General features: G+C 41.1%; 2 protein-coding genes and 1 long non-coding RNA gene across 3 annotated transcripts in view; 2 read left to right on the top strand and 1 right to left on the bottom strand.

Annotated features, from left to right (window-relative positions):
- Window positions 1-12996, top strand: part of caskin1 (CASK interacting protein 1) — a 125568-nt gene that overhangs the window by 43922 nt on the left and 68650 nt on the right.
- LOC116703354 (neurabin-2) overlaps window positions 1-12996 on the top strand; it is a 163780-nt gene that overhangs the window by 116897 nt on the left and 33887 nt on the right. The window lies entirely within an intron of this gene.
- The window catches only part of LOC116703359 (uncharacterized), a 12363-nt gene continuing 1687 nt past the window's right edge, over window positions 2321-12996 (bottom strand). The window contains exons 2-3 of the long non-coding RNA XR_004335412.1: window positions 8038-8043; window positions 2321-2701 (exon numbers count right to left, since the gene is read on the bottom strand). This is a non-coding gene — a long non-coding RNA (uncharacterized LOC116703359). The remainder of the gene's footprint in view (window positions 2702-8037; window positions 8044-12996) is intronic.

Below are 12996 nucleotides of genomic sequence, written 5' to 3'. Positions count from 1 at the left end.
ACTTATTAAAAAATGCAGCAGCCAGAGCCCTTACATGTACACGTAGATTTGAACACATTAATTCGTTACTCAAATCACTTCATCATCTGCTGAAGTAGATCCCAAACGTTGTCAAGGAAAATGTTTTAGGTTGTACCAATAGGTCAGAACGAGAAAAACATGTGGAACATTGTCAACTTCCAAAAGCAAAAACCAGAAATGATCAGAGGAAAGGAGGTGCTCCAACGCACCCTGGTAGTGTAGATAGCAAACTGGGGCTCTTTGAAATGAAAAAAAAAAAATTGCAATGATGTCATACAGTTAAGGTTAGGTTGATTAAAGACGTTATTACATTACTTCACAACACAACAGTCGTTAAGGACTTGGACTGCGTCTCCCTCACCCATCCACACACCATCTGGTTATAGGCCTCCTAACCTTAGTAGGATTTAAGGTCTGCAGCTGTGTATGGGCTCGGCGAGAAAAGCAGGTAGTTGACTAGCTAAATCGGGATATGCAACTGAAGGAAGAATCACCGGGTTGTCACGGATCTAAGAAGAGGGAGCCGACTCGTAGGGATCTGATAAAATCTGATCTAATAAACTGTAATTTCTCGAAATATTGCGCCTTTTATTGTGGTCCAAGTCTGTCCCTACATGCTTTTGCATCTTGGATGCTTTTCTGTTGTTTAGACATGACTACATTCACATAAAGTGTCCAAAGTGCACAATACTCCACTGTACTCCAATATGGCTGCGTATCCGGGTTACCGCCCAGAACGTCACGTCGGTGAAACCCCTCTGTAGTGGATAAAGCACTTAAAGGTGCAGTTACCTGATTAGATTGGTGATATTTAAACTCAACTGCCAAATGAATACAACCCCCCTCTATAAGCTCTGCCCCACAGATTCACGAACAGATAACTACTGGCTGCCCCCCACTCTCACCCCCAACTTCATCTGTTGCCCGCCTGTTGCCAATTGGCTGGAACAATGTTTTTAGTTATTGTGGTCCTGCTCTCTAGAACAAGCTGTGCACATTCAAAAGCAATTTCTAAACATAACTATTCCATCGGGCATTCAATTAGATACAGTGTGTGTATTTGTGGGTGTGAATTGTATGTTCACAGTGTTGTTTTTGTAGATTGTCTTGTTGGGTTAATGCTTTTACTGTATTCTTATTTCTGATTGTGCTTTGTTCTAACATGACATAACAACCCTGTTTTTAACGTAAAGCACTTAGGGTTTACATTTAGTGAAAGGTGCTCTATAAATAAAATTGCCTTTGCCAGTGAAGCCATCTGAGAGTTCCAGGGGCACTCATGCTCCCTGCTCCTTCCCACCAGTTGTTCACATGTACAGTAGGCTAGTGCTCGCACATGGAGGTCAACCAGATGCCATGTGGGACCTCTCTGCATCCGCGCTGTGTCTTCAGCTCTGCTTATCTGCGTTGCAATGCTTCATTCTGCATCTCAGAGATAGAGACCCCCCCCCCACACACACACACACACACACTCTGATTGCAAGTGGTCAACTTTCAATAGGGGTCTTTTTATTGTCAACTGGCGCAGTAAACACATGAAAGGCAGTAACAACTTTGTCTTAAATTCAACAGTTTGTTGTGTTTTAGCAGAACACAGAAGGCAGCAGAAATGCAGAACTGAGTATTATTGATTGTAATATGAAGTGATAGCGTTAGGGCTATAATCAACAACGTTATTGCGTATTGCAGATTGTCCTCATATCGTGCAGCCCTACACGATTCTAAGAGTTGTTTCTGTGTGAGTTTAATCAATGAGCACTCTTGTATCCATGGAGACAACCTCCCATGGTTAGCCGAGTGTGTGGTCAAAGCAGGGGTTAGGGTTTCACTGTGTGTATAAATAGGTTATAATGGATACTAATCCTCCATTCTGGTAATATCCTGCAGGGTTACAGTACAGAGTACTACTACTACTACAACCACATGCTCCTCCTGCTAACTCCTAGAATTTTACATAGTGATGAAAAAACGGGAAATAAAACAAATGTTTAAATCAAAGACATTGAAATAGTGACACAAACTTGCAATCACAAGACGCTAAAAAGGTTACAAGTGAGGTTGAAGTAAATGGAGATAAAACTGGACTGGACTGTTGGCTTAGCCCCGCCCCTTAGATACGCTGCTACACCTTTTGTTCTCACGCGGTAAACATGCAGTTTATAATGATAACAGTGGAAAATGTACCATCAAAAATTGAAGTGATGGGTCTCAGACAGAGTTGGACAAAAGCAGCTTCTCATTTCTTAGCAGTGACCATCGATGTTGCGGCTGAAATGAATGTTGATCGCAGATTTTTATCAGTTGTAGCCATGCCCCCAGGAAGTGAGCCGGGTCTTCAAAGGTCCAATGTGTAGGAATTTCTCCCATCTAGCGTTGAGATCATATATCGCAGTCAACTCTCTCGCGCTACACAGTTCCAAGTACTAAATGTATTGCAGCTACTGTAGCCTTCACACTTCAAAAAGCCAGTCTCTTGCTCTTTTTAATATCCTTTTTCTCTTTCTGGGCGAAGAAGAAGACTCCTGTTTCTGAAATTTGGATTTTGAATACGTGTGGTCCTCCATGTTACCTTCTTCCAACTTGCCGGTGCCCGGGAAGCGTCGATACCAGTTAGCAGCATTAGCAGCACCTGTGAGTTTATAATGTGACTGCAAAAACATGAAAGGCGGAGCAGTCTGTCCTGTATGTCCCTTGCTATGCTAACATGTTGTTGTAATGTAAAATTTCAAGCCGATAGGAATACTTGGAATTGATGATGGTGGTAAATATTAATGAAAATTTTGTGAACAGGCAACACAGATTTTGATAATGGACAACTAAACATGTTGGACCTTTAAAGGCTATTTGACATAGCAGCCATGACGTTTCCCTATAGATTTAAATGCTGAAAGACATGTCTGTGTATCAGTGGATACAATTTTTTAAGACCCCACAAACTCCGGTGGATTTCTGAGGACTATGGTTAACTGCTCCTCAGATCTCTGCAGGGTAAATCCAGACCGCTAGCTAGACTATCTGTCCAATCAGAGTTTTCTGTTGCACGACTAGAACAGCCTTCGAAGGTACACATGTTCCACCATAACAAGTTCCCTACTGAGGCTAGTTTGCAGTGGCACCGTTATTTTCTCCGGGGCCTAGCGCTGAGGATTGTGATTGGTTTAAAGAAATGCTAATAAACCAGAGCATGTTTTTCTCCCATCCTAGAATGCTGTGTGGACTAGCCAGACCCTCCTCTGAAGCGCTTTGGAGGAAGGTCCAGTGGAACCCTAGTGCGGAAGCAGCACTGATCTTTATAGATCCATGGTTATAGCTAGTAATCTTAAAGCAACGCTAAATTCTTTAAACAATAATCTCACTTTAAAAGGATCTTGAACATGCATTTGATTTCTGAAGGACTGAAGCTAATGAAAAATCACCATCATCTTTACTTGATGATCCACCTGGAAAACTTTAAATAAAAATAAGAACATTGTGTTGCACAGTCCTTCCAGGAAAATGCAATTATGCCTTCGCATAATTCAATGCATAATCAGCCATGCATGGCCGCATTTTAAAAAAATACGCCCCACCTTCGCTGCATAAATTGCCAATTTCTGCGCAAAATAATGCAGGGCTTGCAGGATTTCATAATCCCCACATTGCAAAAAAGTCATATATCATATATCTTATATATATATCATATACATATATACATACATCTTAGCAGAGAGTTGGAAAATGTTGCGTTTAATTCACACAAAAGCAGCCATTTTCCCCTGTTGCCATGGAAACGTTATGAAGTGACTTAACAAGACAAACACAGTCTCTTTTTCATCAAACCGCAGTTTTTGCAAGTTCTCGCAATTTCGTTGCAGAAATATCCCGCATATTCCATGGCATTTTTTAAGAAAACGTGCCACATAATCAAGGATTTTTTTCCCGCAACAATCACAAAAAAAACTCTGGAACTGTGGCTTTTTCTGGAAGGACTGATGCCGTGTAGAGCGAGTTATTCCTGGCATTATAATGTAAGATCAGACTGTACTGTTCTGACATAATCCTGTTTAGTCACTTAGCTTACATGCTCATTCATATTTTCACACAGTGTGTTTTCTTTTAATTTTACAAGATGAAAGGCTTCTAGGGTGGAGATTAACCGATGTGTTTGGCAACAGAACATCATCTCAGTGAAGGTTAAGCGTCCCAGAATACAATGCAGAGCAGCCCAGAGCCGCTTCTCTAAGCTGTGATAGCACCCAGGACAGGCTTCTAGACAGAGTGGAACCCCCACATAACCCCACCCACTAAGGCAGTTTGTTAATCATAGGCTCCTTCGAAGAAACACCTCCTCTTCCCTACAGTAGGGCTGCACAATATACAGTATCTTTTTTTCATCGTCATCACGATATTGACTGGCGCAATAAACACATCACCGAAAGCTGCGACATATCACAAAGAAGACTCTTCACTTCTTTTGTGTCGGTTACAAGAAAATATCAGTAGAAAACTGCACTTTAAAATGTAACTTTCATCCTTTTTTTAGTGGTGCCTTTTTCGTTCAGTAAAAGAAAGTTGGAAATGATTTCCTTTCATTTGTTTGAAATTAAACAAGCAGTTTGTTGTATTTTAGCAGAACACTGAAAGCTGCAGAAATGCAGAACTGAGTACTCTTTACTATCTGTTAATTTATCGCAAGTAATATCGTTATTGTGATATTCAACAACGTAGCAGCCAGCTGAGAATCCCCGCTGTGTTCAATGTCTTGCCAGCAAAAGGGAATTCGCAGAGCTCTCGAAAAGTGTGAACTAAACGCCTGTAGTTGTTTAGCTTTTGGCGACTTTGACCACTCCCTCCTGGCCACGCAGCTATTGTATGATGGTTATCCCTTGTGGTAGCCTGTAGGAGTTTGGGGGACAGGCCCAGATGTCTTTGTCTGTCCCTCAGAGATCAGTTAAACTTATTTAAACTTACTGCTGGGGTCGTTTTGGTTAAAAATCAGGTTTACACATACTATTGGGCCCAACAGCGACTACATATTAAAAGCACTACCACTCCATTTCACTTCAGTTTACAGTTTATTTGCATGTAGGCAAGGAGGGCCGGGGCAACTTTATTTCAGAAACTAGGCAATTTAAAGTGTTTTACAGAAAAAATTAAAGAGCAGGTAAAACAATCACAGGCATCCATTAAAGAAAATATAAAAACAGCTCAAATAGAATACCACAAGTATGAAATACAATCATAAAAGTTACAGTACACTGTAAGAAATCAACAACAAAAATGTTGCTAAATGGTTTTGAAAATAAAATTAAGATAAGGAATAAGATTCCTGAACAACTGTATGAGATAAACGGCAAAAGCACTAACAGATACTGATGAAAACGTCCAGGTTGTGAGCCTGCATTAGCTGCAAAGTGATGCAAATTTGTAATATTGTTATAACAACCCAGCAGGAATGCAGTGTATTGCAGTAAAGCCTGCCTGCATTAAACGGTTTGTCTCATAATAACTCTATGCTTCCTGTCCCACCTTTTTTTTTGGACTTTCCTCTTTATTGGACTTTCCTCCTCTACTGTAACAGTGTCTTTACTGGTCTCCCTAAAAAATCAATCAGACAGCTGCAGCTGATTCAGAACGCTGCTCGAGTCCTCACTAAGACCAAGAGACTGGATCACATCACTCCAGTTCTGAAGTCTTTACACTGGCTTCCTGTGTCTCAAGATTGATTTCAAAGTACTCTTGCTAGTTTATAAATCACTTACGGTTTAGGTCCAAAATATATTTCTGATCTGCTACTACACTAGAACCACCCAGACCTCTCAGGTCATCTGGGACAGGTTCTTTCTGTCCCCAGAGTCAGAACTAAACAGGGTAAGCAGCTTTCAGTTTCTATGCTCCTCATATCTGGAATAAACTCCAGAAAACCTGCAGATCCTCTGCTACTCCAGTTCTTTTAAATCAAGGCTGAAGACCTTTCTTTTGATGCTGCCTTTCTTTAAATGACTGCTCATTTCTTTAAATTTCTTATGCTGCACTGTAACTTTTATTCTTGTGTTTTATGTTTCTATTTGTTTTACTGTCTATTCATGTGTTTTACCGGTTTTTAATACTTATGATTTTTAACTGTTTTTACTTGTGTTTTTACTTGTTTAACGTTATTTTTTGTGTAAAGCACTTTGAATTGCCCTGGTGCTGAAATGTGCTCTACAAATAAAGCTGCCTTGCCTTGCCTTATTAATCTTTCTATATCTCTTTTTCTGTCAGATGGTCTTGCATCCGTTCGGAAAGTGTCTCCTATCTAATTCAATCATCCACTTCCTGTTTACCTGTGTGCGTGTGTGTGTGTGTGTGTGTGTGTGTGTGTGTGTGCAGCTGAGCAAATATGGATCGAGAGCTCAGAACTAATCACCACTTGTCATCCTGTCCTGTGCACTTTGCCAACAAACTGAACCTGCAAGCTGTTGGACCAGCTGCGTGGACGTTCAAACCTACTGGAGCTCAGTGTTAACGTAGTCGGGGAGTCTAACTTTCTTTCCACGGATGCCGAAGTCATGACTAGCCTTACTCGGCCTCTGATTGGCTACTTGTGGCCTTTGTTGGTTAGGTTTAGGTGTGAGGAGTGACATTGCTTAAAGAGCTCCTATTATACTCCTTTCAGCGAAATATTTGCACTCTGTTGTGATTGGTCAACCAACTTCAATTGAGGCAGTTGAGGAAAACTCCTGTCTGTGGGAGAGAAAGCTCCATTTGGAGTGAAATGTGTTTTTTGTACTTTATACTGTACATATATTACATAAACAAAAAACCTACACAACACACTAAAAGACGGGGTTCTCCTCAAGGTTAGGGAAAGAATACCTGGGTAAGCCAATCAGAGGTGGAGTAAGGCGGGCCATGCCTGCGCCATCCAAGGAAAAGAATTATTACACAGGGGAGTTCTGCTATAACTATCTTTGTTTCCAGCGTCCTATGTCCCCCAGCTTAATATCCTCTCAACGGGACACATTGACGAGCCCTGGCTAAGGTTTTTATGATGAAGTCCAATGTTGAAATCACTGATGTTATAAGCTTGAAACACTCTCTCAAATGTGCGGGCGAGATAGTTTTCTTTTTAATTTCGACATTGATATCTCCACATTGGAAATTTTTACACTTCAAACTGCCTTTGAAATGTGCGTCTCCCTGCATTTAGACTTACCAATCTATTACAATGTTAGTTTCAAAAATCATTTAAAGATCAGTTATTCAAACCTTCATTCCTTTGCAGTTTGAACTTATCTATCTTTTATTATGTGAGTTTATACCAAGAAGAACACAAGACTCCTGGGAATAAATCTAAGCTTTCCTGGATCATGAATCAAGCAAGTACAATAACTGGCCAAACTCAAACTCCATTATCAGAACTTCACACCTAAGCGGTTGAAAGGAAAGCCAATCACATTACAAAAGATCCCACTTACCCCCTGCTTAACTCTTTACAGTTACTACCATCAGGCCGCCGCTATAAAGTCCCTCTAGCCAAGAAAAACACTTACTCCTTTATATAGTTGCAGTAAACAACTTAAATAAGTAGTACACACTATGACGCTTTGCACACATATATTGTAATTTTTATCCTGTGTAAATTAGTTACACTAATAGTTAGTTAGTTAGTTAGTAATAAGTTATTTTAGTACTGTTGTATGTGTATTGTCTGAGTTTGTTTTGCATCGTATGCTTGATTGATTCAGCTGTCAAAAAAGGGAAAGCAAAAATTGTAGGGCAAGGAGGCGAGGAGGGCAAGGGGTGAGCGGTTGGGAGGGAGGATGTAAGGAGGGAGGAAAGGAAGAGGAGGGAAATCAGAGGGGAAAAAAGGCAGACATGAGCTGATAATAGGATAGGTAACACGGGTTGGTCTGTGGGCTTCATGTGGGAGTCACTTTATCTCACACACACACACACACACACACACACACACACACACACACACACACACACACACACACACACACACACACACACACACACACTTCCTCCATCCAATGTTTTTTTTCCTACCCTCATCTTCCCTCTTCTCTCTGAGGCTTCAGATGCGTCACGATCACACATGTGTGAAGGAGCTTCTCACAGTGTGTGAGTTCTTTCTTGTGTGTGTGTGTGTGTGTGTGTGTGTGTGTGTGTGTGTGTGGAGAGTTAGCAAGGATATGACATGTGTATTTATAGTTAATGAATTCAGCTGGCTGCCCCTCTGACTTCATCTGGCACACTCTGAACAATACCCATCTGTGTGTGTATGCGTTAGTGTGTGTGAGTGTGTTTGCGTGTGTCTGTGTGTTCATGCACTTTATCGTGTGTACTTGCTGCACTCTTTGCTCATGCATGAGTTTGTGGAGTTCGACATTGCATGCACGTGTGGTTCCATCGCTGCGTTTATGTGTTGCAATCATAGACTGTAATAACATACAGTCTATGATTGCAGTGCATCCATCACGCAACGTCGTCCGGTCTGACAGCATGCAGTTATTGACTGTTGCTTTCCCATAATGCAGCTGTCAATCAACGTAATTGTCCCATGGAGGCCCTCTGAATGACATAAATGGTCTGGGGCTCCATTACGTAGCAAGAGAGAGAGATGTTATATAGGCATTGAGGTCATCAATTCTAATCTAATTTAATCTAATCCAGTTCTAATCTCTAGTTAATTCATTCTACAAGAAAAGAAAGTTGGTTACTCGCAAAAACAATTGAGAAACAGCCAGTAAATTGGTCCCGACTGGTCCTGGCTAACGTCGCAATGCTAACCCTGCTAACCCTGCTAACTGCTAACGTTACCGGAGGACCTGACAAGCGTGAGTTATTTTAAGCCAAGAGGGGGGGCTGTAAATCTGGAAGAGAGGACCGTGATTTTGCAGTGTGTTTAGCGATTGTTGCCGGTATTCTAAGCCAATAAAGTATGTTCAGTCCGGTGGAGAGGACAGCGAGGTTGTTGAGTTTTTAGCGGTTCCTACTGTAATTCTAAGATGAAAAAGTGTGTCTGTCAGATGGGTACAGAGGTCCGCAGCCAGCATCTAACGTTAGCTACTCCGCTGAGCTGTGAAGTAATGTCCGGCTATGTGAGACAGGCGCCTAGCAACATTGTTGTGGTTGCTGCGCTCTCAGCCCGGCAACCTTCGTTAACTTTGGCAGAGGAGGGGCCGGGGGAGACGACTCTCTCCACTATTTTAAATTTGTACTGGATTAACTATTTTAAACACTAGCTGTCAGTATTACATATTGCACCTTAAACTTTATATTGTTCTTTATGCTGCATCTCTGGTGATGTTATGGAGAAATCCAAAAGTAATAGTGTATCTATTTACTTTCAGGGGTGAGTAATGTAGTAAGTAAGGCATTACTTTTTTAAGTTACTAGTAATGTGTAATCTATTACTTTTTTTGAGTAACTACCCCAACGCTGGTCATGTAAGACAGAGATCCTCAACAGGGGGTCCGTAACCCCTCAGGGGTCCTCAGAGTTATTGCAGAGGGGGCCGCCAAATTATTGTTTGATAATTATTTGAAAGTTGTTCTTTTTTATTTTTTTTATGAAAATATGTCTGAAACTATACATTAACATATATCCAACGTATTATTAGCAAAGATGAATCGGCTTATTTGTCAAAAAAACTAAAAAACATTTGATTTACACGACACTGAAGATATTTACTAAGTATTATAGCCATTAGGTACAGTAGCCATCCACAGATACAGTTCATCTTACACTGGGCCTTCCACACGTATGTTTAAAATTCAAACATGATGTTTAAGTAATAAATGAACATCCATCCATCCGTATCTATCCATCTGGCCCAGTTTATTTTGCTACAATTTGTGTTATAGATTATATGTATTAGGGGTCCCTGCTCTGTTTCTCTTTCAGCTAAGGGGTCCTCTGCCTCAAAAACGTTAAAGACCCATGATGTAATATATCAACCCTCTGTGGATGTATCCCAGACATTTTTGATTTAAAATGCATGTACCGTTTTAAATACCATCCGAGCCAATCAGTCACTGCTGTGTTTGATAAATGACATCGACAGACCTGGGCACGGCAGTACTCCATTATAGATCATCTCATTAGTCTACAGGAGGGACAAGGTACCCCACAAATCAATGCACAATTATGAGAATACGTTGTTTTTTTTTGCAGCATTTAAGAAGTAATCTGTAACAGAAACCCAAATTAGAATCTCTCTTTTGTACCATGAATGCTGCCGTTTATTCCTGCTGTCTCAGTGCTTTGGATTGTGTTTTCCCAGCAATGATTGTAACTGCACTGCCTTCTGTTTTAATGGCTTAGTGCTCCCTTTTGCTTTGCTTTGAATTACACAATTAGTGTGTTTACTACTCACGTCCTACATGGGTCGGCGGCGGGGAGAGCTGGTCTATACTTACAGTAATTAATGAGTGAACTGTGGTAATGAACTGAAGCTATTTGACCACATTGAGCTCAGCTGATCTGGGTATACGGGCGTCAGCTGCATGTCTGAGCAGAGGAGTCTCCATGAAGTCTCCATGTTTAGAGGGAGTCTCTCTGGAGGAAGCAGTTGCTGTTTCACACAGACGCTCACACCGTCACCGCTCTCATTACAGCGGTGTGAATAGTGTGTGTGTGTGTGTGTGTGTGTGTGTGTATGGGATTTTGAATCCTCGTGCTTTTGGTGCGTGAACAGTCTTTTTCTCCATGTATAGGAAGAGCTAGAAGATGCTTGTTGCCTAGCAACCACCTCTGTGCAACCCAGTGATACCTAGTTGTGGTGTTGTGGTGTGTGTGTATGTGTATGTGTGTGTGTGTTGTGTGTGTGTGTGTTGTGTGTTGTTGTGTGTGTGTAGGCAGGGAAACAGAGAACACAGCATGGCTGCAGCCTGAGGTGTTGCAGCACATCATGAAATCAGTATTTTCCCAGAGTTCTGCTGCGGCAGGCAAAACCATGGTGAAGTCATTCAGTGTGTGTGTGTGTGTGTGTGTGTTGGGTGTGTGCTCTGTGCAGTGATGTGTGCATCTGCAGGACATATTGTCCATGCATCTGTGTGTTTAGTGCAACTATTTAGGTGAAGCCGTTTACTATAAAGTTGCTGTTTTATAGTGGTACTGTATTGCATATAAAGCCTGTACACAACCAGAGTGCACCCGCCATGGTTCTTTCACCTATCTCTTAGATTAGATCTCTTAGATGAGATCTCTTGGATTAGATCTCTTTACAGATCTGTGTGAGCGTGTACAATTCCAAGCATAGCTCCACCCAGCTTTAATCTGACTGGAGATCTAATTAGCCAGAAAACACCTGTGGTGATGTGGGTGTTAAGGCCTTTTGCATTAATTCTGCACACAAAGAAGTGCACTGAAGGGGCGACCTCTAACACAACTGGTAGAGCCTGCGCCCCATGTAGGTTAAGTCCTTGGCAGGGGTCTAGGTTCAGATCCAGCCCGCTGCCCTTTGCTGTGTGTCATTCCTGTCATTCTCCAGCTTTTCTATATTAAAAAGGGAACAAATAGAACTAAAAAAACTGAACATGTGGGCTTTCGCTCCAGATTTTTGGAAGCAGAAGAAGGAGTTGAGTGTGGGGGAGTGGGTGTGTTGGAGAGGCCCAGGTGTCTTGATTTTATCTGAGTAGGGGCCCACAGTGTCAGGCACAGGGATAGTCCGATGTTATGCTGAATGAGTTCCAGAATTCAGATCAGACACATCTGAGGCTACATTTACATTCTCACTGCTCTGGCGTTTCCGGAGCCATTTGAAAACACTTCTGACCTGTTTTGGTTTGGAATCTCCGGGGTCAAACGGAGACCTTGGGCATCACCAACGCCGACGCCAGTGTTTCGCCGCCTGTTTGGGTCATGACGTGATGGACTACAGTGTCATATTTTACAAAAATAATTCACTGACACGTGTTTCTGAAAACATTTTAAGTGAGAAATGGGCCATACAGTTGCGCGGCGTGACAGAATGTCGCACGGACAAATGGATCACCACCATGAGACTCATAGTTCTGAGACGTGCTGTCTCCTCCTTACCCCGGCACGCACATGCCCAGTATACGAGAATGTTCATGGGGTCTGGACGTCTAATGTTAGTTTAATTGGAGATATGTTCTTTTGTTGGAGCTAAACTGTGTTGTCTTCCCGTTAAAATTGAAAATCAACACTTTTGTTGATGCTTTTTTATCGTTTTTGTCTCTTTTTTCAACCCTTTTTCTAATGTTTGTCACTTTTTTGACGTTTTCAACACTACGTAACACTAACGTATTAACTTTAGTTTTTGGAATTTATCAATACACCTCATTTAAAGGAAATTATACCTAATGTTTGAGTTAGAAAAGCAGAAATTAGAAATTATTTAGACTAAAATTGAAGGAATGTATTTTGATGGATAATCACAGACTGGAATAGGTTTTAATCAATACTTTTTCAAAACCACTTCAATTTCTTTTTCAAATGCAATAGAATTGAATAAGACACCCCAAAATGAATGGAAGTAGAGATTATTACTTGTCAAAGAGCATTGTGTGGAATCAATCATGTTATTTTGAGTAGTTAAAAAGAACATTGATATAGGAAAACGGGTCAATTTCACCCGAGGACAACATGAGGGTTAAAACAAAGAGATTACGTTTGGCTAAAAACTTAAAAGCTTAAAAACCAAAACGTAGCAATGTAAATGTAGCCTACAGCTAGCTCCACCTTCCACAGTCTGTCAATATGAACTTAGAGAATGAACATTTCATGAGTTTCATGAAACAACTGTAAAACACTGTAAAGTCAATTCACTTCAATCCAATTCTCTTTATAGTATCAATTCATAACAAGAGTTATCTCGACTTTACAGATAGAGTAGGTCTAGACCACACTCTTTAATTTACAAGAGTCCAACAGTTCTAGTAGTTTTCTCCATAGCAAGCAACTATTGCAACAGTGGCAAGGAAAAAGTCCTTTTTAGGAAGAAACCTGGGACAGACCCAGGCTCTTGGTAGGCGGTGT

Source organism: Etheostoma spectabile, chromosome 15 (assembly GCF_008692095.1).
Source record: "Etheostoma spectabile isolate EspeVRDwgs_2016 chromosome 15, UIUC_Espe_1.0, whole genome shotgun sequence".
Classification (NCBI taxonomy): Eukaryota; Metazoa; Chordata; class Actinopteri; order Perciformes; family Percidae; genus Etheostoma; species Etheostoma spectabile.
The sequence above is the reverse complement of the archived record's forward strand: the minus strand, read 5'-3'. Positions and strand labels throughout refer to the sequence as shown.